The sequence below is a fragment of the Capra hircus genome, chromosome 17 (assembly GCF_001704415.2).
Source record: "Capra hircus breed San Clemente chromosome 17, ASM170441v1, whole genome shotgun sequence".
NCBI classification, from domain to species: Eukaryota; Metazoa; Chordata; class Mammalia; order Artiodactyla; family Bovidae; genus Capra; species Capra hircus.
In genome coordinates, this window is record NC_030824.1 from 19,444,716 (window position 1) to 19,457,589 (window position 12,874).

Here is a 12,874-nt window from a genome sequence, read left to right on the forward strand (position 1 = left end):
ATCCTTGTGCATATCCTGAGATATGCAGATAAAACCACTCCAGTGGCAGAAAGCTCAGCAGTGGCCACAGGACTGGAAAAGGTCAGTTTTCATTCCAATCCCAAAGAAAGGCAATGCCAAAGAGTGCTCAAACTACCGCACAATTATACTCATCTCACACGCTAGTAAAATAATGCTCAAAATTATCCAAGACAGGCTTCAACAATATATGAACCAGATATTCAAGCTGGTTTTAGAAAAGGCAGAGGAACCAGAGATCAAATTGCCAACATCTGCGGGATCATGGAAAAAGCAAGAGAGTTCCAGAAAAACATCTATTTCTGCTTTATTGACTATGCCAAAGCCTTTGACTGTGTGGATCACAATAAACTGTGGAAAACTCTTCAAGAGATGGGAATATCAGACCACCTGACCTGCCTCTTGAGAAATCTGTATGCAGGTCAGGAAGCAACAGTTAGAACTGGACATGGAACAACAGACTGGTTCCAAAACAGAAAAGGAGTACATCAAGGCTGTATATTGTCACTCTGCTTATTTAACTTATATGCAGAGTACATCATAAGAAACACTGAGCTGGATGAAGCACAAGCTGGAATCAAGATTGCTGGGAGAAATATCAATTAATCACCTCAGATATGCAGATGACACCACCCTTATGGCAGAAAGTGAAGAGGAGCTAAAAAGCCTCTTGATGAAAGTGAAAGAGGAGAGTGAAAAAGTTGGCTTAAAACTCAACATTCAGAAAACTAAGGTCATGGCATCCAGTCCCATCACTTCCTGGCAAATAGATGGGGAAAAAGTGGAAACAGTGACAGATTTTATTTTCTTGGGCTCCAGAATCACTGTGGACAGTGACTGCAGCCATAAAATTAAAAGATGCTTGTTCCTTGGAAGAAAAGCTATGATCAACCTAGACAGCATATTAAAAAGCAGAGACATCACACTTTGCCAACAAAGGTCTGTCTAGTCAAAGCTATGTTTTTTCCAGTAGTCATGTATGGATGTGAGAGTTGGACCATAACGAAGACAGAGCACTGAAGAATTGATCCTTTTGAAATGTGGTGCTGGAGAAGACTCTTGAGAGTCCCTTGGAAACTCTCAAAGAGATCAAACCAGTCAATCCTAAAGGGAATCAACCCTTAATATTCACTGGAAGGACTGTTGCTGAGGTGGAAGCTCTAATAGTCTGGCCACCTGATGTGAAGTGCCGACTCACTGGCAAATACCCTGATGCTGGGAAAGACTGAGGGAAAGAGGAAAAAGGGATGACAGAGGATGAGATGGTTGGATGGACATGAGTTTGAGCAAACTCAGGGAGATGTTGAAGGACAGGGAAGCCCGTTGTGCTGCAGTCCATGGGATCGCAAAGTGTCAGATACGACTTAGCAACTCAACAACAACAATCCTTGTGCTATTCTAGAAAGCTCTGCCCATTTCCAGTCCTGTCGTCCTTTGTTGTTGTTCAGTCATGTCCAACTCTCTGAAACCCCATGGACTGTGGCATGCCAGGCTCCACTGTCCTCTGTGTCATACTGGACAGCATTATAATTGAGCTAGGCAATCATGCAAAATCAAGTCACCTCCCAGCTTGCCCTTCTACAAAATGGGCCTACATGGGTTATTTCCAACAAGTTTAAAGGATAGTAAAGATCTCTGAAATCACTAAAACAGTCCAACAGTAGTCAAGTCAGTGACTAAAGGCACCAGGGCCAACCATTTAGTTTCAGTAATTACATATCCTCCAGTGGTCACTAATAAAATATTTTTATGGGGCTTTTTCCCTTAAACACACTTTTTTGAGCTTTTTCTTTTTTTTTTAAATTATTTTTTATTGGAGTATAGATGCTTTACAATGTTGTGTTAATTTCTACCACGTGTGCAAAGTCGCTTCAGACTCTTTTTGACCCTGTATACCATAGCCCAGCAGGCTCTGCTATCCACGGGATTCTTGAAGTAAGAATACTAGGTAGGTTGCTGTGCTCCTCCCCGAGAGGAACTTCCTGACCAAGGGGTCGAACCCACGTCTCTCACACTTCTGCAGTGGCAGGCGGGTTCTTTACCACTGGTGCCACCTGGGAAGCCCAGTTTCTCCCGTACAGCAAAATATCAGCCATACGTTTACACAAATCCTCTCCCTTTTGGACTTTCTTTGCATTCAGGTGAGTTCAAATAGTTTTAAAAGAAGATAAACTTATTCTTTTTAAAAAAGGCATTTACCTAGCTCTTCATTCCCTAGAACCTTTTTGACTGGGGCAGCATGTCCACCTGAGGTTGCTTGACCTCTTGACTGTCTATCTACTGAGCTGACAGGCCCGAGATAGATTATCCACGTCTTCTGAAGTGTCCTTTCTGTGAGCTTCCTGTGCTGTGTAGAATAAATGAGGCACTTTTACTGATGACATTTAGGGCGTATCCCATGAAGTTCTTTCTACTCACAATGATTCTTTATTGTGTCAGGCATCAGGAGAATTCTTAGAATTCTATATTCCAGTTCTTTAGTAGGTTGCTCATTGAGTTCCAGGGGGAGAAGAAAAACTCCACACAAAACACTGATCTATTAAGAAGGTCTGGCATTTAAAACAAACAAGCAACGCTGAGATCCGGATGAAGCTGATGCGCGTGGGAACGAGGCAAGGGAGGCAGGGGCTGTGCAGGTAATTTAAGGTTTGTCTTTGCAACAGAATTTGGCTCAGTTTAGATAAATAAGCCATCATTATGAGCCATTATCCCAGTAGAAATAAATAAAAACAAAGAAAGGTAACATAAGAGGAAGGGCCACTGTATTTCATAGATTATCTGTCAGCTGCAGGAGGGGAGGAGGAGGAATTGGGGAAAGAAAACAATCACTGCATTTTATATTCATGTGGATTTTCCACAGAAGGGGATACAATTCAGTATTTTCTCATTCTTCCTGTCCTTGACCTTGACGCTATTTTCTTGTGTCCCTTTTTCTATTTGTACAATGACCTTTGTTTTCCTCTCATATTTGACCTCATGCTTCCTCCGTGGGGTTAATAATAATCCTCCATTCATGGCACTCTTTCAGGGCTCACTTTACCAATAGATACTTTCAATAATGTAGCCACATGTTTGTGTTTTTAAAAATACTTACTTGGCTGTGCTAGCCAGGTCTTAGCTGTTGCACGTGGGATCTTCCCTCTTAATGTTGCGGCATTAGGACTCTTGGTTGCGACCTGTGGAAATGCGTTCCCCGACTAGGGATTGAAACTTGGCCCCCTGCATTGGGAGCATGGAGTCTTCATCACTGGACTGCCAGTGAAGTGCCTGTATCCACATTCTTGGAACTTGGCAATTTTGGTTTAGAGTGCTCAGATTTTCCATTTGAAGTCCAGAATTCTTGGGTGTTTCAGTTTCTCCTGGTTGGACCAAAATATGGTGGAGTCTATTGGTCATTAGGGAGCTGGTGGAATTTGTTTTTCCTCCCATTTTTTTCATAACTCGATGGTCACCCTGGATCACGTGGGACACTTCTTTTGCTGATTGTGGGAGGGTGTGAAGCAGCTCCTGTCTCAGTGAAAACAGATGCCCAGAGATGCCTTTCCACTGGCTTTATTCTGCTCTTCTAGGGGGTGACCACTGCAGAGCGAAGCAAGCTTGCAGACAGTGATGGTGTTGGTGACAGTCTGTTCCGTCTCCCCCAGCTCTGGCCAGACACAGCCTCTGGGTTGGTCTGAGGCACTTGGGGCAAGAAAATACTCAAAGGCATTTTTTAATCATGTAAAGCTAAACATCATTCACAAAAATAGTCATTATGGCTACTATTTACTGTTTATGTGTCAGGCTTATAGATAACCACATAATTCTTTTTGAAAAATATTTATCTGGCTGTGCCAGGTCTTAGTTGCAGCACACGGGATCTTCAATTTTTGTTGCAGTATGTGGGATCTTAGTTCCTTGAGCAGGGATCAAAACCGGGCCCCTCTGCATTGGGAGCATGAAATCTTAGCCACTGGACCACCAGGAAAGTCCCTCTTTTTCTTTTTAAGGAAGGAGAAACTGTGCTAACACTTTTAAAATCAGGAAAGATCTAACCCTTAGCGTAGAACTTCATTGAGCTGAACTGTAAAGCACTCAGAGATAAGATGTTACCAAGACGTAAAATCCTGTTGGCGGTGGTCTGCAGAAGGGAGCTGTACTTGAGGATGAGCTCCAGTGATGCAGCAGGTAGGGATGAACCTCTGGGCTCTGGATCCAGAGGTTGGTGGCCCCGGTCTGAATCTTGGCCCTGCCACATGTTAAGTCTGGGCCTTTGGACAAGTTATATATAAACTCCCTGTGCCTCACTTTCCTTATCTGCAAGATGGGAAAACAGTATCTACTTTAGTCAGGTGGTTGTGAAGATTAAATGAGTTAATCTAACGAGCTGCTATCCAAGAGAACTTCCTGCCGTGGTAGAAATCTTCTCTTCTCTGCTGCCCAACAATGTGGCCACCAGCCACATGAGCCCCTGCCACACAGGTAGCTGGTATGTCTGAGAAAAGGAAAACTTTGTTTTATTTATTTTGATTTGAATTAATTCAAATTTAAGTTGCCCTTTGTGGCTAGGGAGGGTTTCCCTGGTGGCTTAGTGGTAAAGAACCCACCTGCAGATGCAGGAGATGCATGTTCGATCCCTGGGTTGGGAAGTTCCCCTGGAGGAAGAAATGGCAACCTACTCCAGTTTTCTTGCTTGGAAACCCCATGGACAGAGGAGCTTGGTGGGCTACAGTCAGTCCATGGGGTCAAAAAGAATCAGACATTAGTTAGCGACTAAACAACAACGTGACTTGGGGCAACCACACTAAGCTTTACAGATTTGAAGTATTTACAACTGTGCCTGGAACTATGTGCTGTCTGCCATTACTACTCTGACGTGGAGCACCATCCACGCGTGTTCCCCCAGCTCCCAGATAACACCACTGTGGAGTCTGCTGGGGCCTGCTGTCACTCTGCGCTGCAAGAACACTTTAACAATTCTTAATACAATTTTTTTAAGTTGATAGGTTGTATTCTCATTTTTATTCAGTTCAAGAAAATTTCTTTTTTTGGTTGCCCAGCATGTAGGATCTTAGTTCCTTGACCAGGGATTGAACCTACACCCCCCAAAATGGAAGCGTGGAGTCTTAACCAGTGGACTGACAGGGAAGTCCCAACTATCTTGTCATTATCATCATCCCATCTCATCTTGAGTCTTTATAGCACTAATCACTATCTAAAATTAGGTCATTTATTGATCTTTCTTACAGGACTAGAATACAAGCTGCATGAGAACAGGGTTTTCTCTCTGTCCTCCGTTATAATATGAGCATTTAGAGCATGGAATGCCTCCCTCTAGTAATCTGAGCTGGCCCTTTAATAAGAAAGGGTTCTAGTTGAGAATTAGTGGTAATTTCAATCTCTGGTCTGACTCCCCTCCACCCCCTGCCACATTAGGTAGTGTATATTGTATTAGTGACACGAGAGGACTTGGAAATATCAATACTACCTTGTCGGGCATGGGGATAAGCCAGAGGAGGAAGCAGTGCTAGTTCACGCAGGCTTCTGGGAAGTTTACAAATAAAAATGCCCAAAATCTCTCAAGCCACGTACAAAGGAAATATAGTTTAATTTCAGTGGGAGGGGAAGGGGGGCTTGTTGAGGATGCTCTGCAGAGCCTGTGACATACAGGTTCCCACTGGGCACAGCTTACTGACACCTGGACAGTTAGTTGTGTTAGGGGCCGACTGTGTGTGCTTGCCAGCACTAGCACGGGCACAGTACCAAACCCGAAAGGTGGCTCTACCTGTGAGAACTGAGCTGGCTTCATACTTTCTCACCTCTCCAGTGGAGGCAGAAACTCAGAAATTCAGGAAATGCTCATGCCAAGCTTTGATGATGGTTTTTCTGGTCCGTGATGGAACAAGAGAAAAAGGACAATCTGGTGACTTTTCCATAAGGCTAAGTTTATTTGGTTCAGAGGGTGAGTCTTTATTTTCATTTTAGAAATTCCCAATTGAAAAATGCACCGTTCAATGAATTCTGCAGGCCTAGAAACCATTTGAGTCACCAAGAGGTTTATGGTGATGGCCAGGAGCTTAACATCATCATCGTCTTTTTTTTTTTAATAATTCAGTATTATGGAAGTTCACTTTATTTAACTGGCTGCCTTGGGTCTTAGTTGCAGCACGTGGGATGTTTGTTGCATCAGGTGGGGCTTTTTGTTGCTGCACGTGGACTCACCAGTAGTGGCTCATGAGCTCAGTTGCTCCAAGGCATGTGGTATTAGCTCCCCGACCAGGGATCAAACACACATCCCCTGCATTGCAAGGCAGATTCTTAACCACTGGACCATCAGAGAAGTCCTCTCAATTTTGTCTTCTAATTTTTCTTTTGAAGTTTAGGAGGCCCATTACAACAGGTCGAGCAACCATGCTTCCTTTTACATATGCACTGAGGTTAAAGGTCAAGCCAGCATATGTTCTAAAGTGCTCACTGTGTACTCAGTCCTATGCCTACAGCTTACTGGGGATGTGAGGCTCAGCCACCAGAGTACAAAGAAAACAAAGTATAATTAAATCCTTGTGAGGATGCCAAGTCAGGGACCAGGGGAGGGGTAACCCAGCACAGCACCTGGAGCTCCTTCTCATTTACCTGTCTACCGTATGAGGCTTTGTGAATCCCAGACAGGTGGGGGCCACATCCCAATCATGTTAGTGTTCCTGGTACCTTACAAATCACTGGGCACGTGGAGCTGCCTGAGAAACATCGAGTGGCTAAGGCTGCAGTGACCTAGCTGGTCTCAAGAGGCCAGGACTGAAGCTGACCCTCAACGATGGGCAGGGTTTACACAGGAGGAGGTGAGAACGAAGTTTTGAGAGTCACAGAGAGACCACTATACTGTCCCACATGGAAAACGCATTCCGATGAGTGGTGAAAAATAAGGTCAAACAGAAAAGCGAGGGCTGGATTTGAGCTGCTTATTAAAAGTCACTCAGAAAAGCTGAGCTGGAAGAGAGAGGAAATGGGGGTAAAGTTGAGTTTTTACCCGTTAGAGCCAAAGTGCTACCAGAGGGAATTGAATCTGGCAGGGATGATGCAGTGGGGAAGGGAGGGGCCGGGAAGGGCAGCAGCCACACAGCCTGGACACCAGGGACTCAGGGTGAACAAGGCCAAAGGCAGAACCACCTTGTACTGAGGGCTCACATGCCAGGCGCTGAGCTACCCTGAGTGTTACAAACATTCTGAGGATTAGAGAGCCACCTCCTATCTCACAGGGCTAGCAAACAAGCTGAAAGGGTTAAATGAGCTCCTTAAAGTCACTACTAGCCAGGGGCTGGGTGGGGCTTCATCCCTCTGACTCCACAGCCACACCCTTAGCCGTGAACTCCTAGGTTCTTGGCAGGTGAAGGTGAAACACGTGCATGCCTTATGGGGGCAGAACATCCTTTGCCCCATATTCCGCTTGTTAAAACTCTTCTGCTCTTTCCTTTTCCTATGTTTTAAGCTTCTCTAGTCTACTTTAAAAAAAAAAACAAACTCTTTTTTGGCTTGGGCTAACCAGGAGAATACTAGTGGTTGTTTTTTTTTTTTTTTTTTTACGAGTTTTTTGAGTGGACCATTTTTTAAAAGTCTTTGTTGAATTTGTTATGATATTGCTTCTGTCTTACCTTTTGGTTTTTCTGGCTGCCAGACATGTAGGGTCTTAGCTCCCTGACTAGGGACTGAACTCACATCCCTTGCATTGGAAGGCGAAGTCTTAACCATGGGAAGTCCCCAGTGCTTTTTCTTGATGCTCATGAAAACAGCACGTTTCTTTGCTCCTAAGGCTGCAGAACCTCATTCCATAGTTCATCAGGCACTCTATCTATCAGATCTAGGCCCTTAAATCTATTTCTCACTTCCACTGTATAATCATAAGGGATTTGATTTAGGTCATACCTGAATGGTCTAGCGGTTTTCCCTACTTTCTTCAATTTAAGCCTGAATTTGGTAATAAGGAGTTCATGATCTGAGCCACAGTCAGCTCCTGGTCTTGTTTTTGTTGATTGTATAGAGCTTCTCCATCTTTGGCTGCATAGAATATAATCAATCTGATTTCGGTGTTGACCATCTGGTGATGTCCACGTGTAGAGCCTTCTCTTGTGTTGTTGGAACAGGGTGTTTGCTATGACCAGTGCATTTTCTTGGCAAAACTATTAGTCTTTGCCTTGCTTCATTCCTCATTCCAAGGCCAAATTTGCCTGTTTGCCAAATTCGCCAAAATGGCTGTCTGGCGAGGCCTTACAAATAGCTGTGAAAAGAAGAGAAGTGAAAAGCAAAGGAGAAAAAGAAAGATAAGCATCTGAATGCAGAGTTCCAAAGAATAGCAAGAAGAGATAAGAAAGCCTTGTTCAGTGATCAATGCAAATAAATAGAGGAAAAGAACAGAATGGGAAAGACTAGAGATCTCTTCAAGAAAATTAGAGATACCAAGGGAACATTTCATGCAAAGATGGGCTTGATAAAGGACAGAAATGGTATGGACCTAACAGAAACAGAAGATATTAGGAAGAGGTGGCAAGAATACACGGAAGAACTATACAAAAAAGATCTTCATGACCCAGATAATCATGATGATGTGATCACTAATCTAGAGCCAGACATCTTGGAATGTGAAGTCAAGTGGGCCTTAGAAAGCATCACTATGAACAAAGCTAGTGGAGGTGATGGAATTCCAGCTGAGCTCTTTCAAATCCTGAATGATGATGCTGTGAAAGTGCTGCAGTCAATATGCCAGCAAATTTGGAAAACTCAGCAGTGGTCACAGGACTGGAAAAGGTCAGTTTTCATTCCCATCCCAAAGAAAGGCAATGCCAAAGAATGCTCAAACTACCACACAATTGCACTCATCTCACATGCTAGTAATACTCAAAATTCTCCAAGCCAGGCTTCAACAATATGTGAACCGTGAACTTCCTGATGTTCAAGCTGGTTTTAGAAAAGGCAGAGGAACCAGAGATCAAATTGCCAACATCCGCTGGATCATGGAAAAAGCAAGGGAGTTCCAGAAAAACATCTATTTCTGCTTTATTGACTATGCCAAGCCTTTGACTGTGTGGATCCAATAAACTGTAGACAATTCTGAAAGAGACAATTCTGAAATACCAGACCACCTAACCTGCCTCTTGAGAAATCTGTATGCAGGTCAGGAAGCAACAGTTAGAACTGGACATGGAACAACAGACTGGTTCCAAATAGGAAAAGGGGTATGTCAAGGCTGTATATTGTCACCCTGCTTATTTAACTTTTTTTTTTTTTAATTTAACTTCTGTGCAGAGTACATCATGAGAAACGCTGGACTGGAAGAAACACAAGCTGGAATCAAGATTGCCGGGAGAAATATCAATCACCTCAGATATGCAGATGACATCACCCTTACGGCAGAAGTGAAGAGGAGCTAAAAAGCCTCTTGATGAAAGTAAAAGAAGAGAGCAAAAAAGTTGGCTTAAAGCTCAACATTCAGAAAATGAAGATCATGGCATCTGGTCCCATCACTTCATGGGAAATAGATGGGGAAACAGTGGAAACAGTGTCAGACTTTACTTTTCTGGGCTCCAAAATCACTGCAGATGGTGACTGCAGCCATGAAATTAAAAGACGCTTACTCCTTGGAAGAAAAGTTAGGACCAACCTAGATAGTATGTTCAAAAGCAGAGACATTACTTTGCCAACTAAGGTCCGTCTAGTCAAGGCTATGGTTTTTGCTGTCGTCATGTATGGATGTGAGAGTTGGACTGTGAAGAAGGCTGAGCACCAAAGAATTGATGCTTTTGAACTGTGGTGTTGGAGAAGACTCTTGAGAATCCCTTGGACTGCAAGGAGATCCAACCAGTCCATTCTGAAGGAGATCAACCCTGGGATTTCTTTGGAAGGAATGACGCTAAAGCTGAAACTCCAGTACTTTGGCCACCTCATGCGAAGAGTTGACTCACTGGAAAAGACTCTGATGCTGGGAGGGATTGGGGGCACTAGAAGGGGACGACCAAGGATGAGATGGCTGGATGGCATCACAGACTCAATGGACGTGAGTCTGAGTGAACTCCGGGAGATGGTGATGGACAGGGAGGCCTGGCGTGCTGCGATTCATGGGGTTGCAAAGAGTCGGACACGACTGAGCGACTGAACTGAAGGCTGCAGAAAATTCTGGACTATACTGGACTAAGAAGCTAGTTCTGTTAAGGAGCCACAAGCTTACTCTGCTCTTCAGTGTGGAAATGTGTGTAAAGGTGTATACTTCTTTGGTTTATTATGAAACAAGTGTTTTAAGACATTTGGACTTCCAAAACTGTTGCTGAGTCACTTAAAATGTAACTCCTAATTTCTAAAAGTTTGCGTTTCTAATTGTTTGCCTTACTTGATAATTTCTCATCTTAGTAATACAATTTAAATCATTATCTGTTTTACTGACATTTTAGGGTTTCCTGATTGGTTAGAGGAGAGGCTTAGGATTTCTCGCTTCATACAGAAGGTTGAATTAAGTGTAGTTTCTAACACTTTCTTTATTCAGATGGAGATTGAGTCTGCCTGTTCAGATCAACAATTGGATGGCTAACCAGCCTGGGGAGGGGAAAGAGAGGAGGACGGGGACTCCTTCCTGAGACAAATACAATCCAGAGCGCTGAAATTAACACCCCTTGGGTCTTCTGAGGAGCTGGTCTGCTTCTGCAGCCTGACTGACCTGCTTGGAACACCCTCTATGGAAGATTGTCTTCTTCCTCAGAGAATCTATACACAGTCACTATTTTACAGCTGAGGCAAGATACTGTTGGTCGTTTTGGTCCAAAAAATACACAGAATAGGCATGTAAATTTTATGACTTGAGACACGTAAGGGCAATCAGATTTCGAGGGGGAGCATCCTCCTGGTGAACCTCAATTTTGAGTCTGACCAAGTCAGGCAGTGGTGTTCTTGGGGGAGGCCGGCCAGGTCTGGAGACCTTGTGGGCCGTCACAGCCGGGGAAGGGGCACTTCCGGCATCTGGTGGGTAGAGGCTGGGGTACCACTAAACAGCCTATGACACACAGGATGACCCCCCTCAAGGCAGAATGGTCTTGCCCCGAAGGTCACAGCACTGGGTTGGAGGCAGTCTAATCTGAGGCGGGCCTTTTCTCCCTCCTGACTTGAGGTTTATCCTGCTCTCCTTGGGGTCTGGGATTGCTAGTAAACTGTGGGTGATGGAGCGCTCAGGAGAGACAGTCCCAGCCATGCAGCCTCCTTCCTATAACAGAGGGCTCCTGACCTGGGAGGAGAGGCAACAGTCAGTGAGAGACCACCAGGCTGCCTGTCTGAGAGGGTTTCTCCACACCTTCAACTCTTGGTGAGGTAGGTGTGTAGAAAGGCACTGCTTTACACATCTCACTGTTTTGCATCAGGATATATATGCATTTCCTTTTTTTCCCCTTTTGCTCAGAAGAAGCTGTATGTAAAATTTGCATAAGAATACAATCATTTTCTTCCCACTAGAGAGATTTGCTTTTCTTGTTTGAATGCTTCAGTGAACTGGGAAATGGGGAGGGTGAATGTAAGGTAATTCTGGAACCCCCCCAAAGGGGGCTCCAAATTTACAGTGATAAAGCTGCATATTTCTGCAGACGTTAAATGGATATATCCAAGTTGACCCAACATACACTTTCAACAGGGGTACTTTGATCTAAACGTTCAGGGCACTCCTAGAAATGTTGATGTTCAGAGGCTTTAATGTTTCTTGAATGCAAAGGAATTCCTGTCTTAAAGGAGACCACTTTTTGTTACTGTTTTTAGCCACTAAGTTGTGTCTCTTTGTGACCCCATGGACTGTAGCCCACCAGGCTCCTCTGTCCATGGGGTTCTCCAGGCAAGAATACTGGAGTGGCTTGCCATTTTCTTCTCTAGGGGACTGTCCTGCTCCAGGAATTGAAACCACATCCCCAAGCCCAGGAGACCACTAAATACTTGCATATATCTTATGAGGGTTCTAAAGACTCCCTAAGAAATGTATGAAACCATACCCAAACTCTTAATCTTTTACATGTGGTGGCACTTTTAGAAAAGATTTCCAGGCTGGGAGAAATGAAACTACAGGCTTCATGGCCACCAGGAAACCCTGTTTACAAAAAAGGGCCATAATTTAAACTTTGTAATTTACACAAATATACTGGAGAAATTAAAGAAATGTATTGAGCTGGTAATTTAAAAAATGGTCTTCTACTTTAAAAAGGTCGATTCCAAAATACATTACTCAGGTTATAAAATCCCAGTTTAGAAATAAGATACAGGTGCAAACTGAAAAGCTACTTATCTTCTTTAAAAAGCTTCTGTATTAAGTACAGGAAGGTATTCCAATAGAACACAGAAGATGCATGAAGAATTATTAAAATACTCTTGAGGCAAACCCTTTCATACATTGTTCAGTGACTTTGGGGATGTAAATGAAGGTTCTGTTTCCCTCTGTTGGGGGATATAAAGTATCGCTGTGCAGTCTTTCAGTGGAGAAACCACCTTTCTCTGAGCATCTCTCTGAGTGAGGCACCTCTCGGAGGACAGCTGAGAAACGCCAACAAGTAAAACAGATGCGAACCCGGCCACTACTGGAGCTTACATTCCTGAGGGGGGAGGGACAGATGATCCTACACGTTATCACTTCATACCAAAAAAGCGGGATTTCTGCCAACAGGCTACATTAAACTGAAGTTACTAAATTCCTTACTGACCATTCTTAAAGAGTAGATAAATCTAAACATGAGCATACAAGTAAAATGAGCTATAATGTACGAAACTGTTCTCTATCATTTGCTTTTAAAAACTCTCAGACAATATTACATTGTGTTAACCTATAAAACTGCTCTATTTCCATTAGCTGAGTAATTTTTTTTTTGAG

At 43.6% G+C, this 12,874-nt stretch overlaps 1 protein-coding gene across 2 annotated transcripts in view; it reads right to left on the minus strand.

The window, feature by feature from the left end:
* CCDC92 (coiled-coil domain containing 92) overlaps positions 1 to 12,874 on the minus strand; it is a 40,500-nt gene that overhangs the window by 18,395 nt on the left and 9,231 nt on the right. The window lies entirely within an intron of this gene.